A 16,915-nucleotide genomic window follows, 5' to 3' on the forward strand; every position below is an offset into this window, starting at 1 on the left:
TCCTCTCAGGTTAGGAGAGATCATGAGCTCCATGTGCTCCATGTGCTGCATGTGCTGCATCTAAACCCCCACAGGAAGTTGCATAGCTGTGTGACCTCTCTAAGTAATTCACATCAGAGGTCACAGAGTAATCACAGAGAAATAATAGGTGACAGGCAATGCATGTAAAATACAATTACATTCCAACATGAACCCCAACTGTGAGGTATGCAAAAGGGAGATGGAGGGGAGATGCTCCATGAGCTGACACGCAACTAAACCCTCCATTACCCTCACCAAAATGGGGATAGATGACACTAGCCTATAGTTAGTGACATCTGTCCTAGTAGCATGGGGGGGAGGGGGTTAGGAATTGGAGTAAGCATAATAGAACCCTTCTTTTCAGGGAAAAGCTAATGCGACAACATAAAAGATAAGTGTGATGTAAGTAGATCAATAAAAAGGTCAGGAGTGGCTCGTAATAAATAATTCAGACAAGCATCCAAGGAGCACTGCTAAGAAGAATACTTTAATAGCACAGTATTGACACTGTCAGAAGTAGGCAACTGGAAAGATGACCAAAATTGATCAGCCATTACACCTCTACCTGGGGAGACTCGCAACTCGCAGCAACTCGCTGCTTCTGATCTTCGGGATTTTCTTTTCAAAGTAATTAGTAATTAGTTTAATTCAAAACTCAACATTTATTTTTGGTGGAATAATGTTATACTAATTCATAAATATTGTACAACCTACACTGGTCACTTCCAGATGTCTAATAACAAAGTTTGGTTAACCCTGCAGCAATATTTGGAATCAAATACTGATAGGTAGTCATCTGAGTACAACCATCTGATCCCCTTTTCCCCTTTCTTCCCTTTCTTCATTTCCCCCTCAGTCCTTTGTTTATTTTTTTCCTCTAAATTATCATTTATTTTTATGCCTCTTCCATTTTTGTATACCTGTTGTATAGTTAATTCGATTTTATGATCTATACCAGTATTGTAGTTATATGTTTGATATCTTATGGTTCTTCTTATGGAATGGCAGTTACTTTGTACTTTGTAATGCATTTGGATGGATGTTACACTTAAAACTAATAAAAATAATGAAAAATGAAATCAAAGTAATTAGTTAGCTGTGCTGCTGAAGGAGCCTCTTCATAAGCGAGTGAAAGATCCTTGGTGTTGAGAAGAGAACCCACTAGGTTGTAGAGCTTTACTACTACTACTTATCATTTCTATAGTGCTACTAGATGTACGCAGCGCTGTACACTTGAACATGAAAAAGACAATCCCTGCTCGACAGAGCTTACAATCTAATTTCTGGTATTCAAGTTATTAACTCCCACAAGTTTGTAATAATAATATAATTTTGCAGAATGGATAGCATTTTTTAGTCCCTAAGTGCTCTTCTCCACAATAATTTGTTCTCATCAGTATGAGGTTTAGGCCATTGCCTCTCCAGCCATCTACACTTCCACTTCTTAAGAAACAGATTCTGATTGAACCATGGCAGGAGCTTATGCTCTGGTCTAGCTTTTGTAGTGAACGGGGCCATTCCATCCTGGGTAGACCCACTGAAATCATCCCAGTTGGACATGAAATCCTCCGAGTCAGCCATGGGGAGATACTTGTCAAGACTCTTGAGGCTTGATAACTTGAGGCCCCAATATCTTGGAGTATAACCTTGGCACACCAATCACCCGAAGTCTCTATTATTTTTATGAAGTCTTTTTTATTGAATAAATCACAGATAATCTACTCACAGATAGATGTTCAGAGGTGCTGTTCCAGGACACAGAGACTCCTTAATCTGAGAGCTGTTGGGGGTGGAGATCTGAAGAGAGGTAGATATATTGCAGGGAGGAAGGATAGTTGAACAGGTAGAAATGGTTCAAAGCTGGGTGACTGGAATGTGCGATATCTCATTAGGGAGGAGATAAACAGGTAAAAAAAGGTAAAAAAAACAGGTTCGTTACAGGGAGTTTCATCAGGACAGAGCTGTCTGGAATAAGATGGTACATGCTCCATGTCTCTGGCTAGGTGATGGGAAAGCCTCATGGCTGAAGGGACAAAGAGGTGTTGAGGCTTCACGTGGGTTCAGGGAGGAGCAGATAGAGACCAATGGGGACAGAGCCTGCCATCGGGTAGCAAGGGGTGGTCCTAGAGGACGGCTCTTGATTGGAGGGAAAGGTCATACCTGGCTGACCTCCCAGGACAGAGATAGTGAGAATGACCAGGAAATGATAGCAGGAAAACAAAAGAGCCAAGCTTGGCAGAGAGAAAGAAGAGGTCTGGGCAGCCTCACAACCAGTGGTAACAGTTCTTACACAGCCAAGTAAGTGTGGTTGCACTGCCTGTGAACTACATTACCCACAGTGCATTGCTCATGTATCTTTGCAGTGAGAAACTGCAGCAATGATGGTCCTTAGAACTAAGAATAACAGTAAAAGCATTACACACATTTTAGGATCACATTAGAAACTAGTGCGAGGCTGTCGGGGGACAGAACACTCCCTGCCTAGTATCGGTAGATACCACTATCCTTATTATCACACTTTATCAATTTAATCGCGTGCAAGGTCCATTATTGACATTTAGGCTGTCCACTGGCTGTCACGATCCCAGGCTGTCCACTGGCTGTCACAAACTCTGGAACAACATGAGTCCTTGGCCTATTGTCATCGAACGGCAGCAGGAGGCAACCCCCCCCAAGCAGGACTGGACTAACAAGCTTGGCTTGGCTGGAACCAGATGCTGGGATGGCCTTGGCTTAGCAGCAACAGGATTCAGGATGCTGGGATGCTGGAATAGGGTTCAGGATACTCGAACAAGCTGGACAGGAACAGGACTCAGGATGCTGGAACAAGGTTCAGGATACTCAAACAAGCTGGATGGGAACAGGATTCAGGATGTTGGAACAAGCTTGGCAGGAACAGGAGCTGAAAGCAAACAGAGCATAGACGAGCAGGCAGGGGACTGGAGCTGAAGACAACCAGGGCAGACACAAGCAGGCTACAAAGCTGGGCCTCACAGACAAACAACAGGACTAAGGTTGAAGTTAAGATAGAGGGGACTAGAACAAGCAAGGCAGACTAGGCAGGACAGAAAGCTGACCCACACAAACAAACAACAGCCGCTGCCTTGATTTTCTCTCCTCTCATGCCATCCTTGATCCGCTTCAATCCGGTTTTCGCCCTCTTCACTCGACAGAAACAGCACTTTCTAAAGTCTGTAATGACCTGTTCCTTGCCAAATCCAGAGGCCACTACTCCATCCTCATCCTCCTGGATCTATCCGCCGCTTTTGACACTGTCAATCATGACTTACTTCTTGCCACACTGTCCTCATTTGGGTTCCAGGGCTCTGTCCTCTCCTGGTTCTCCTCCTATCTCTCCCACCGCACCTTCAAAGTTCACTCTCATGGATCTTCCTCCACCCCCATCCCCTTATCTGTTGGTGTTCCCCAGGGATCGGTCCTTGGACCCCTTCTCTTCTCAATCTACACCTCTTCCCTGGGCTCCCTGATCTCATCTCATGGTTTCCAGTATCATCTCTATGCTGTCTGTAATGCCTTCCCCTTGTTTATCTGTCTGTAGATCTTGGGGAACACTAAGATCAAGATTTTCCTCCCCGTTGTCTCATGTCCCTTATAATAGCAATCTGCTCTTCTCTCTCTAAGTTTTCACTCTTTCCTGTGGTTAAGCCACCGCTACTTTCCCTTCCGTTATACTTTCCTATCGCAGTTAGTGAACTCTGTCCGTCCTCTTTCTGCCCTGTTCTCCCGTCTACCTTTATCTATTGCTCTTGTGACTGGGTCTTTATGACTTCTGTGCGGCATTGCGCTCACAGATTGCACCATCTGTCCTCTGTCTCTTTGTTTCTGTAGAGACTGTTCACTAGGAGGGTATCTTCATTTCCGTCCTCCCTTCTGTCTCACTTGCCTATTTTGTGTATTCCCGTTATGTATCTTATGTATGTCTACTAACACTATTCTTCTGCCTTTATTTCACTGGACTGGCATATACCCTGGTGAAAAGTGCCCTTTTGAGGGGTACTGGGAACTGGTATTCAGTCCGCTCCTTTTCTAACCCCTTCCTCTGGTACTATTCTGTTTTTCTGCCTTCTTCCTCTGCTCCCTTATCGCTTTCTCCTTCTGCTCTTGGCTGGCACATTTGTTTTTCTGTTCCTGTCCTTTTGTGAGTCTGTCTAACGATTATTATGTGATAAGTGTCCTTATATCTTTTCTTTTATTCATCACCTATACACTGTCCCTTTCGAGTGCTTGGTGTGTGTAAGGGTACGAATGGCATCTCGTTTCTAGGCTGGGAGACCACGCCTAGCAGATGCTGGCTGTTTTTTTCTTGTTTCGCCACGATTGTCATTAGCGGTCTCATGCTGGCTATTCTTAGCCTAACGCCTTGACATTTCGTGTCTTAAGTCTCCGTTCTCCCTTGTCTTTTTAGGCTATTCAGTGTATGTTGAAGTTGATCCCCGTTATGTTTCCCACCTTCCCTACCTGTAGATCATGTGTTCCTACTTTTGTCTGAGCTCCTATTCACTGCAGTTCCCTGAAATCCTATATCTCTTCTTTGAAATCGTTCTGGTTTGTGTGTTTTTTTAACTATTCTTCAACACTGACAGCCTACAGAGCCCCCACCTCCTTTCCTGCCTATACACTTCTGCTTTTAGATCTCGTACGGAGGGAGTGTCCCTTCCCTGCCCTCCTACAGATCTGTGCTTATTTCTTCTGCGCTGTACTTAAACCTCCGTGAGGTACTTAACCTCTACCTTGCATGTCTCTCTGATTCTGTTTCTGGCCAATATTGATTTCTCCCCATCCCTGTTAGAAACTGTCCTGATGTGTCTTTGTGGAAACTTTACAGTTTAAATCTTATAATTCCTTGCCAGCTTTCTAGCCGTCTGTTGCCATTTCCTGCTTCGCATTTAAAACTGTGTAGTAAGTCTTGCTTCCTTATTTTTCTGTTACTGCCACGCTCCATGGGCACTCTTATCCCTCCCCTCCTTCCTTCCTGTCATACAGCTATAAACCACACTTATTTCTATGCCTGCCAGCTTTGGAAACCCCCGTCTGAAACTTTCATGATATTATAAATCTTCGCTTGAGAAGTCCCGGTTTGTATTCCGTCTCTGTTCCCCGTAGCCGCTTTAGCTACACTTCCGGGTTCAATTTTCGTTGCATAGACCCTGTCTCTGCCACTTTCGGCACCTTTCTGCCATACTCACTATTTATGAAACTGTTACTACGCTCCAAGTCCTGCACTAATCCTGACAGTTGTCTGCCTTAAGCTCCCGTTGTTACTGCTTCTCTGAGTGAATTTGCCACTTTTTTTTTCTGTACCCCCTCTCTCCTGTCACAGCCTCGGCTGTAAGACTGTTAAATTTATCTCACTTCCACGTATACTTTCTCCTTGCAAAAGGTTTCTTGTCCATTATACAGCATTCTCCTGTCCCCTGGCTCTGTGACTTGTTTTTCTAAGCTATCTGGACTTCAGAATAGAGAGCTGCACGGCTTCCGTCCCCGTGGGAATCCCGCGGAACCCGCGGGATTCCCACGGGGATGGAGGCAGTTCCTGCGGGGTTCCCGTGGGGATGGAAGCAGTTCTGCGGGGTTCCCGCGGGGACGGAAGCAGTTCTGCGGGGTTCCCGCGGGGACGGAGGCAGTTCCTGCGGGGTTCCCGCGGGGATGGAACCAGTTCTGTGGGCTTCCCGTGGAAGTGTAAGCTGCACCTGCACCAGCCTCTCATCTACCGAATACCAATTTATTTGAGTGCTGTCTCCTCCTCCTCTTCTTCCTTGCTTTAACAGCATAAATGTGGAAAGTCTTCCATTAAGGAGGTGGTAGAGTCACAAATGATGACGGAATTCAAAAAGGCGTGGGATGAACACAGAGGATCTCTAATTAGAAAATGGAAGTTATATAAAAGCTAACCTTAAATGGCTGCATGTGTTTGGATGTGTCAAGTGACGCTTAGATGGCGACTCTGGCTGTGATGAACTAGAGCTGATACCTGGCAGACTTGTATGTTCTGTGTCTCATACATGGCAATCTGGTGTAGGATGGGCTGGAAAGGGCTTAGACAGCAACTTCAGTGGCTGGAACATGAGGACAGTGCTGGACAGACTTTTACGGTCTGTGTCCCACAAATGAGAACATGAATAGGCTGGAGTGGGCTTCGATGGCAACTCCAGCAGTTGGAACATAAGGATGGGGCCAGATAGACTCCTGTGGTCTTTGTTCCAGAAACACGAAAGAAAGACCATAATCAAGTATATAATATCACACTCGTTGATTTAATGATGAATTGATCATGAGTGTGACTATTGGGCAGAGTGGATGGACCGTTCAGGTCTATTTGCTGTCACTTACTTTGTTACTATTAATCCTCTTTGCTCCCAGGCTGGTGCACAGACCTCAGCTCTGACACAGGCACGAGAATCAGATGTCACCTGACCTACTGGCGCGTGCATGTGGCGGCCTCTCAGCACACAATCCCAGTGAATCAGAGACAAATCTTACATGTGCGCACCAGAGTGTTCCAAGTTCCAACTTCCGGTCCATCCTTGCCTACAGTGCTGTGGCTCAAATCCAGAAAGGGAGCTGACTGGAACTTTCTTTTATGTACTATTAAATTCTTACGGGGATGGGTGGGGATGGGTTAAATTCTTGCGGGGACGGGTGGGGACGGGTTGGGATGGTTTAAAGTTTTGCGGGGATGGGTGGGTACGGGTAAGATTCCAGCGGGGATGGGTGGGGACGGGTAAGATTCCAGCAGGGACGGGCGGGGATGGGTAGGATTTCTGTCCCCGTGCAACTCTCTACTTCAGAAGCATGCTCTTCTCCTTCATGTATTGTCAGTGCTTTATACTGTAACTTATGGCTGGCTGTCAAACTATACGGCCATCTTCCGGTCTGATTAATGCTTTTTCTTCTCCTTTTACAGTTGTAATTTTAAATTTGTACTTGACCTAGTAGCTGTTATCACACCCTTTTAATTTATAATTTGTTTTGGGACAATGTTATATTTTTAATTAATAATGCTTAAGATTTGTCATTTATTTTCCTTATTTATGTCTTGGATATGCTTTGGGCTCTCACTTTGACGCCCCATACTTGGGATACACCTCACGGCCCTCCTCTCTGATGCTCTACTGACTCTTGCACCTTTTTATTCTCTTCCCTGCCCTCCTTTCTGATGCTCTCCTCTTTTTTGCTTACTTTTCTGCATAAACAATAGTGTTAGAATGCTCTTACTTTCGCTTTCATGATTGCAGTGCTGGTTCGTTGCTTTCTTAACGACAGATTTTAACCCTTCCAGAACATTAATTTACAACCTGGTTTTATTTTATTAATTCTGTTCATTTATTCTTATTTGCTTTTTTGCTTTTGGTCATTTCTAGCTTGTGTAATCGGTTCTGAATTCACTTTTATATTACCTTAAATAATGCCACAAGCCTGCTTATCTTCAGGAAACATGGGTTTTTGAATCCTGGTTTTGAACAGTATTATAGATTGTCAGAATTATAAATTGTACTCATATTTAAGTCTCATTTTAAGGATGCTTTTTAATAATTTTAATAATCGGTGAGTCTGACTACATTACAACGTTATCTACAGGAAATACTGCACTTCCTCGCTTGCATTGTGGTTTTCGTCCTCCAAGTGCATACAGCCTGGACTGGCTTATTTTAAACACTTGTAATAATGAGCTATGTTATAATGTTTCCTAATGAATATTTCCACGTCCTGAGAATGACCATCACTTTTAAATAATATGGTTCTATAAAGAATTAAATTGTGTAAGTCTTTATAACAAGTTTTCTGTTTTTACTCGACAGCATTATGAACTAGGTTCCAACACAGAAAGTCACATGAAATTACAATGGTTTATTGTTACATTAAGAGCTAGATAACCCCTTGTATAACTTATATGATAGTAGAAGTATTATGTACTATATAGAAGCATTTCTTAGCTTTTACCTTAATAGATATGCATATAAAATAAGTTTTACCTTTCCGGTTGAGAAGATGATGGCTGCGTGCCATGAGAATACAGCGTTGTTTCACTTCTTCAGTTATTTCCTGTTGGTTCTTTATAACCCAACCCACCTTCTCTTTCCTTCTAATGCTGCAGCTGTTCTGTTTGTCATCATTTAGACATATCATTTCAGTCACTGAGTAGTATGTATATTTTATGCCGTATGATTAGAAGTTCTTGGTGTAAGAATCACATGTTTTATTTGTTTTTTTTTCCCCCTTTCACCTGTTTAAGCACCTTCCTGCCGTCGCATTCGGGTTTATTTTATTTACTATGTTCCTTTTCTGAGTGTATGGGTATTAATTTGTTATATTTATGGGTATTAACTTGTCATATTTGCACCACGATTCTGGTGTCCTATTTCACAATTTATTATAATATGTGCTTCTCTTATATTTTCCTGTTTAGATGCTACTTCCAACCTATCCGGTACCCGCCCCAAAAGCATTTAATATGTATTTACCTTTATTTCATTTATTCTAGGGGTATAGCTCCGGACTACACATATTACAATGCCTTTCTTGCCTTTTGTTGAAATCGGTGTTTCAGTAACATATATGGTTATCCCCTGTTACTCTTCTTATAGTATGTAGAAGTTTCATGTCTTATTTAATGTCTATATTTTGTTTCCATACACAGCTCCCAACATAACTTTACAGTCTATTATCTGCCTTGCATTACAAATTAGGTAGGCCCAGTTTTTACCATATAATATGTACACTTTATTTTTATTTCGCAGCTGGATCCTTAATGTCTTCAGAATTGGCTGCCGTCTTTAAGGTGCCCTACAGTTCGTCCCTCATATACGTAAATATACAAACATGATGCCAGGCTCTGCTGTTCCAGGCTGGAGATTATTGCCAGGTCCTTGTTTACATTTTGTAACTTAAAGTTGGGAAATTTTTACTCCAATTCCCTATACTCTATACCTTTTCTATTTCTATATCTTTATCTTGCAATAAGTTAGAACAATTGACAATTACTGGTACTGGCTGGGATTGCGGTAAACCACCCCATATTGGGACTAATATCTGCCATAAGCAGGTTAACCGTGGTTGGGGTGACAGTAACTAAAAATATAGATTTTGGAATATACACCTGTTTTAAGGTGTCCTCTAGTGAGGTGTTTGATTTTGCGTAACTGGCATATTTGGCCCCCTTGGATATACTTATAGCTGGTGTCGATCAGTTTCTTGGGTTTAATTACTGATCTAGAGGTTAGTCGGGAGAGTGCCTGTCCTAATTCCGGCAGGGTATATCCTGGATTTCTAAGTCTAGAACACTTAGGAACGTTAACTGGGGGTGTGTATAGGTCAATGATGGGGCTCTTGACTATGTATAATCCCTACTCTTCAGACTTTTTTCTTTAATACTTTCATTAATTTTAACGCTTATATTGGGTTGTGAGCAAATGTTAGTTCTCTGTCTCTCCGAATTGTGGGGATTCCTTTACCATCCATTTTGTGAGTAGTTAAATCTTGTACAAGTACTTTGATGGTGGAGTGAGTTCTTATTTCTTTGGACAGACTACATAATGTCTAGACATTAAAAGTTATTTGAGTTATGAAAGATATATAAGAGTTATTGGATTTATTACTGAAGATACATAAGAGTTTTTGGAGTTATTACAGAAGATACAGAAGATGTTTAATATAGTGTAGAAACAGTTAGATAAAGTTCAGGGACTGATGCTCTGCGAAGCTTCCACTTGCTGAGGGGCAAATTCTTGTGTTGTCCCTATGGTAGGTGACAGTGCCTAGTTAGGGGTTTAGATACAGCTAGGGTACTAACACAAACATAGTTTTAGGGACATGTAAATACTTGGATATAGCTTAGGTACTAACCCGGATTTAGTCAGAAATAGTGTAGGGAATTTAGCGAGCATGGTTAGAGTAGTTAGGGAATGACGGAACGGACATTTGAGTCCTTTAGCATAGATTTTGCACGGTGCGGTGTCCCCCGCCTTATATCTATCTGTCTACCCAGCGCAGGGTAACACAGTAGTGGGGGTGTGCCGTTAAGGTATCCCCACCGAGACGGTGGTGTGACCTTTCGGATTTCCTCCGTGGACCTATAGTTTATTGTCACGTTAGTTGTGATAATCTATGGAGTTGGTGATTTTTAGTTGGATTCATAGTCGGATTTCTATTCGCAATTTTATATTCGGATTTCTTGTGGAGATAATAGTAACAGATAGTAATGATATAGGTGTTGTATAAGACTAGATTTGCCAGTACAATTTGACACAACCCAGATATCGGTGTTCTACCATACCAGAATTCTGGTACCCAATTCATTATGCTGCCTCTTGAAAGAGTGATAAATCACTTCCCAGGAGACCACATAAATCTTATAAAGTTTTGCCAAATATGGCATTCCTGGAATAAGTTTCAGCCTGGACTCTCGTGGCCCCGTAAGGGCACCTTTAATACCAAAAATCTGCAAAGGTTATTAGACTTTATTTACACATACACACCCGATTCCACCCGTCATCTCCACTATCAGATTCTCAGTAGATGGGTATCGACTATCACTGATCACGTGATCCCAGACACTGTCGATCTGACATCGTTATTGATACCTGGTGAGGTCAATCTTAATCCGCGGCCCCCTGCAAGAGCCGATTCACTCATTCCACATAACTCCAATGCTCCTAGTGCTAACAATCAGTGCCGGGACTATCGCTCTCAGCCTACTCCCAGCCACCGAGCTGAAGTACAGTGCAACCGTTGTTTCCAATTGGGACATTACGCCATGGAATGTCCATGCCGGCACTTTCCTCATAGTCAATACCGTCAATCTCCTTCAGACTCCCCATCGCTACGTGTCTCCCGGATGCAGATACGACAGCCACAGAGAGACCGCAGGCGACCGAGTGACCTCCCCTCGCTAGATAACCCACATCGCCAAGACTGTAGGAATGATTACCCTGGTAATCGTGGCCGCCGGTCTCAACCTAAAAAAGGCCCACCCATCACTAATATACGACCCAGAGACTACCATTCTGGCCCTAGTCCTGATTGCTATGCCAATGTCCAGTGTTATCGCTGCCAGCAATATGGTCATTATGCCTTTCAATGTTCACAACCACCACACTGTATACCCAGAAGTCAGCTCCGCCACAACCCTCCAGAACGACAGTCATTCCCTTTGTGAACCCAGATCAACGCCGTCCGCAGTGACCACAGACCTAGGGATCAATATTACCCACCCCATAATGACAAGGTGTATTCCGAACCCGATCTGATTTTGTTGCTCTCAGTAACTCATGATACTCAGCTCCTCATTTAGTATCCAGAAACCATTTCTCTGTATATGTGTTCGTGTAATGTTTCTGTTTCTATTACAGGTGACATGTTTTTATTTTATATTTTTCTAGGTTTAATTGCAAGTGTATATTTATGGTACCATACAAATGACCTAACTGAGTCAGCAAGTTATTTATTTGCTTCTATGCATACCTTCCCTGGGGAGTTCTTATCAACTGCAGGGATGAGCGATCCCCAGAGGATATTCATTTTATGTTTTATATACAGTATATATACCTTTACTGACTTATTTATGCCATTTTACTTTATACGGGATCCCTTTTAAATAAATGCTATGTATTGCTCATTGTTAAAATGTTTAAATTGATGTGACATTTACTTCTTTAGTTTTTTTCATGAATATAAAGCCTTCATTTTTGAAATCTCTTTATGGTGTGTGATATCTGAAAGCTTTTCATTATTTCCTTGTCTAAGAAAGAGGAAATATTTAATAACCATTATCCGTTATATGGAATAAATGCGAGAAATATTCCCTTGAACTGGCCATTTGGGGGAGCATTTTGCGCTGATCATAGAATTTGTAGTATTCTTGAACGGAGAATTGGTGAAGCTTTCAGACATGAATAAGGAAAGTTATGCACTCCACTTTTTGATTCCTTTCTATTTATAACAGGTTATCACAATAACCCCTTTGACTGCTTGAAAAGGGTTACTTAAACTCTATATGAAGGTCAATCAAGGGTGGCTGCACTTTTGAATGTTTTTTTTTCTTCCATTTGTCTTTTTCAAGGAACCTTTTTCTTGCATTGCCATCTGAATATGCCTTGCTGCAATTCAGATGCATAATATTTTGTTTTTATTTTTTGTTTTTTTGTAAGCCTATTTTTACCTTACACCCTTCAGGGTGGTTTTCTAAATTTTATTTTTTATTTTTTTTTTATTCTCGATGCTTTGTTTCTTACCCTGCCTCCTTCCTGGCCCACATTTATACCCACGACCCGCCTCCTAGCATTATGACTTCTTTCAATAAATTAACCACATAAATTGCACTACTGGTCTGTTTAAGTTTTGCCTTTCCCCAGATGGATACAGGAATTCCGTTGACGTCCCTCACCGAGGAGACGACTGCTAGCAAAGAAGAGCTACCCAATAATGTATCTGATCTGAAGGCTATGTTGCAACAAAGAATCGCTAGATTAAAGGACAGATGCACAGACCCCAACATTACCCGGTGTGAGATACGAGACATTATTGAGCGTGAGTTTCAACAGATGCATCGATTGGTCCATGAGCGAAAGAGACAGGCTCTCCACTTACTGGAGTTGCAAGAAGCTTTGGCCTCTACCCTTCTTTCTGAATCATCTAGCTCGTAAGTCCTGCTGGCCTCCTGCAGCTGAGGGCTCAACCCTTGGTGAATGTTAGTCATCGCAGGTGAAGATTCCATACCTACTGGCCATAGATTGCAACGCATTATCCGTGCCTTTAGACCATTTTTGTTCACCATATTTTTGACCCTCCATACATCAATAACTCGAACAATCAATTTTTATTGTTAGTTTTTTGTACTCTTTTCTTTTGTTCCATATACTTAACCATTGTTATTTGATCATGTCTTCGTAATAATTACCAATCTGTCTTGCACATTATGCAAGCCAGAAGTGGGGATATATTATGCAAATCCCAATTCCTAGTATTAAGAGGGTTGAAGTTGAAGCTCTGATCCCTACCAATCAGGAGATATAAATTCATATATACTGTTGCTATTTATGTAAATTGGCTTTTCATTATTGAACCCTTATGGTTTCGCTTTTGCTTTTGCACTTAATTAGCACTGTTTTCTCCATGTTTACATTGTCTTTCATGTCTCTTGACATCTATATATTATTTTTGCTTATTCAGTTCACGCTGAGTATGCCCACCAAGATATAGCAATGTATCATTCAGGCATACAGTTATTTTGCTTATTCCTTTGCTAACCTCTGACTCTTGATGGACTGATTATGATGGGGCATGCCTAGAATAAAGACATGGAAAGATCCGTGTTTGTACACCACAAGTACGTCTTCAAGATCTATCCAGGCCCAAATGATGTTAGATCCCCCAAGGTTGTGGCAATAATCTTTACACCTTGCAAACTACTGGACCACAAGTCCTGGGTCCATGTGAAAGATATACGGGTTTACTCAGCCGCAGAACCAGATGTTACCAGCCTAACCATCTCAAGACCAGCCACTTCCTTCAGCAGGCCAGCCTGAAAACCCAGATCTTCGTCCAGATTCTTCAGCGCTTCCACCGCCTCAACCATGATCGATGAAAGAGGATTAAGAACTGATACTTAATTTGAGATTTACTGTTGCTGTTTATGGACATTATAGATTCATATTTTGTTTTATTTGTAGTTTAACAGTAATCCTGTCTATATATTGAAAAGGTTTTATTTTTATTTTCCTATTATTTCCTTTATTGTTCTAATTGTTTTTCTAAGAGTTTCCCCGTTATTTCTGTTTATGTAATTTAAATTGAAGTTGATATTGCTCAGATACAAGGGTAACATCAAACCCTAATACTGGCTATGATATCATAATGAAGGTGTAAACCCTGTTGGTATCAACCAGTTATGCAATTGTTTAACTTTGGTGTAGGCTTACTTAAGCTGCATGTCTTTCTGTAGGTTTGACTAAGCTCCAAGTGGGGTAGCGGATATATAAAATGCTTCCCATACTTCCAGGTCATTATGCATATGTCAAGATACATGCATGACCTTTGTTAATATAAATTTTCCTAGGATTGACCATTTTTGCTGTATAAGGCAACCACATACTTGCTATCCACTTTTTAGTGCTCATGATTGGATGCCAATGATGAGTAATAGTAAGGTCCAGGAATTCCGACCTGTTTAAGGATTCTGAATACCTACAACCTAAAACAGCTTGCAATCTGAGTACTAACCATATATTTGTTGAGCCACCATAACAATGCTTAATCAAAACCACTATTCCTTCCGAGGACCACTGAGACAGATACATTAGATTATCTCCCCATGCACTATGAAGCAGATACAATAGAAGCCATAGAAAGACCTGAAAGTGTTTATTAGTATGATCCACCTGAAATTGCTAGTACCCGCATACCTATACTTCATGGGATTTTGTAGATGAACTCATGGATTTGTCCCATTCATAAAACCTCAAGAGAGATGACATCAGGATTAAGCCCAAGGGATTAGGTAATATAAAGGGAATTCCATATGCCCAAATAATATATCACCTGAGAATGAAGTTTCCTATCTTGCACCATACCTTCTAACAATTTGTAAGACAAAAACTCCCCCTCTCGTTTGATAGCTTGCCACCTTCTGGAATGGATGATGACAAGCTTGACGAGCTTTGTGTCACCCCTCTCCAGAGGGGGTGACAAGTGGGGAATGTATAATTATACTACAGCAAGAGGCCCTCACTGGATGCCCACCGGAAGGGTGGAAGGCCAGATTTTAGGACTCAGGCTGTAAAAATACCAGCTAGGTTTAAAAATCAATGACTGGCTGAGCAAGGACTTGCTTTTCCTGCAAGTTAATATGTGTTCTAGCTAAAGACCTATCCACTGGAATAGTGGTGGGCCAAGCTACATAGCTTTAAACAGCTGAAAAGCACTGAGTAGGCCTGATAACAAGATGATGGCCTTATAGCAGAGAGCTTGGACTCTTGATGAGTCCTAATGAAACCTGGTGCAACTTCCAAATAGAGTGTAACACACATAATGAAGAAATTAAAGACACTTGATATATCCAATTTTAGATATCTTCATAAAAAAAAGTTGTTTTGTTCTTGTTTGGATGTTTGGATACCCGTATCTAAGGAAATGTTTACAAAGAAGGAAATGTCTCAATCTCTCAAAATAGCTAGAACAGGAAAGGAGATGGTACAGATGGTACAGCAAAGTATGACTCATAGATTGAGCAAGATTAGGAAAGAGTCCCTCTCAATAGACTTGTATGGGGACCAGATGGTATATAAGGACTGGTTACCCAAGCATATTTCGGAGGTTCTCCCCAACGCATCTAGGACGCAGAGCTCCGGTCAGTTGAATCCAGAAATTGTCTGATGAACGTATCTGATTAAAGTCTGATTTGGTAAGAATAAAAAGACTATTTCTTTAACTACACTGTTTCTGTCCTTGCTTCAATTTATTCTCTATCGTCTATCTACTTTGCAAACTAAAACACACACACACAAGTAAGATTTCTCACTGAACATAAATAACCAAAGATTTATTTAGATCCGAAGAGACAGAAAGCTGTGGTCATGGGAATAGGATGTGAACTGAGCCTTCTGATGCCTCCCCAGCACCAATACCCATGGGAAGGGGTGTCATTGGAATTCTGTACACCTCCGTGTGGAAGGATCCCATGGGGGTCTGTAGAGGGGTAGATTAAACATTATCCACTATTTCTGGAATAAGCAGTATAAAATGTTTTGCACATTTTGGGGATCTTGCCAGGTATCTGTGACCTGGATTGGCCACTGTTGGAAACAGGATGCTGGGCTTGATGGACCTTTGGTCTTTCCCAGTATGGCAATACTTATGTACTTATGTACTCTATGTACTTATCTTATAAAAAGACCAGTTTTACTGATCCTGTGTGGGACAATGATTTTATTCCTATAAATTTATGTGTTTTCTACACACCCTACACACATGTAACCCAGTGGGTTAGTTCTTTAAAAATACCTGGGTGTATTGGGGCACAGTGGGTCTGGATTCAGACTGAGCAGGGCTGCAGGCCACATCCAAGTGATGGTAGTGAGAGCCAGTGGGGGTCCGGAGGCAAAAAGTGTTGCAGTGCTGCCATGGTGTTGGATGGTGAGTGCAAGCTGAAATTGTGGCGTGCACATGCACACTGAGGAATCAGAGGTGCACCTGTTCCAGTGACTGGCGGCTCATGGGCAGAGCCTTGCAGCAGAAAGTGAAACGGTGCATGGGGCTGTCAGTAGTGGTTGCAGAAAAGCTCTAGCATGGTAAGAAGGAAAAAAATAATCTTTTTAGCTGGGTTTTGTCAGAGGTTTTTTTTTTTTTGCTTGCTGTATTTATGAATGGTGTTTCAGAACGGGAATGGGCTCCAATACAGCACATGTCAGGTTGTGCTGTTGGAATCCCGGGGTAAAGTTCAAAACTACCACTTGTTGCAACTGGGTGGGAAACGTTTGGAGAAGAAGTTGTATATTGGTGCTGCATGTGAAAGAGGGATTTGAGTAGTTTTAACAGATGCTTGTCTATAGTAAGTGTGGTGTGAGTGATTCAGTTAAAGAGTTGAAGCCCTGAAAATGTTTTGGCTTCAGGGACCAGTTGACTGCTGGTGTGATAAGGAGGAAACATAGGAAAAATAAAGGATTTTTTTTCCATCTATGCTAAAAAAAAAGCATTGTTTTGCTGATTTAAAAAAAACCTCCAAAACCTTTTTCAAGAGTAAAGGGAAGGGTTGAAAATTAATGAATTTAATGTTCTGCTCTCCAAACTGTTGGGTAGTAACTGGTTCTGACAGGGAAAAAAAAAGCTGGCAGTTGCATTTACGTTGATTTATTTATTTATGACATTTATACCCCACATT

The sequence above is a fragment of the Microcaecilia unicolor genome, chromosome 2 (assembly GCF_901765095.1).
Source record: "Microcaecilia unicolor chromosome 2, aMicUni1.1, whole genome shotgun sequence".
Taxonomy (NCBI): domain Eukaryota; kingdom Metazoa; phylum Chordata; class Amphibia; order Gymnophiona; family Siphonopidae; genus Microcaecilia; species Microcaecilia unicolor.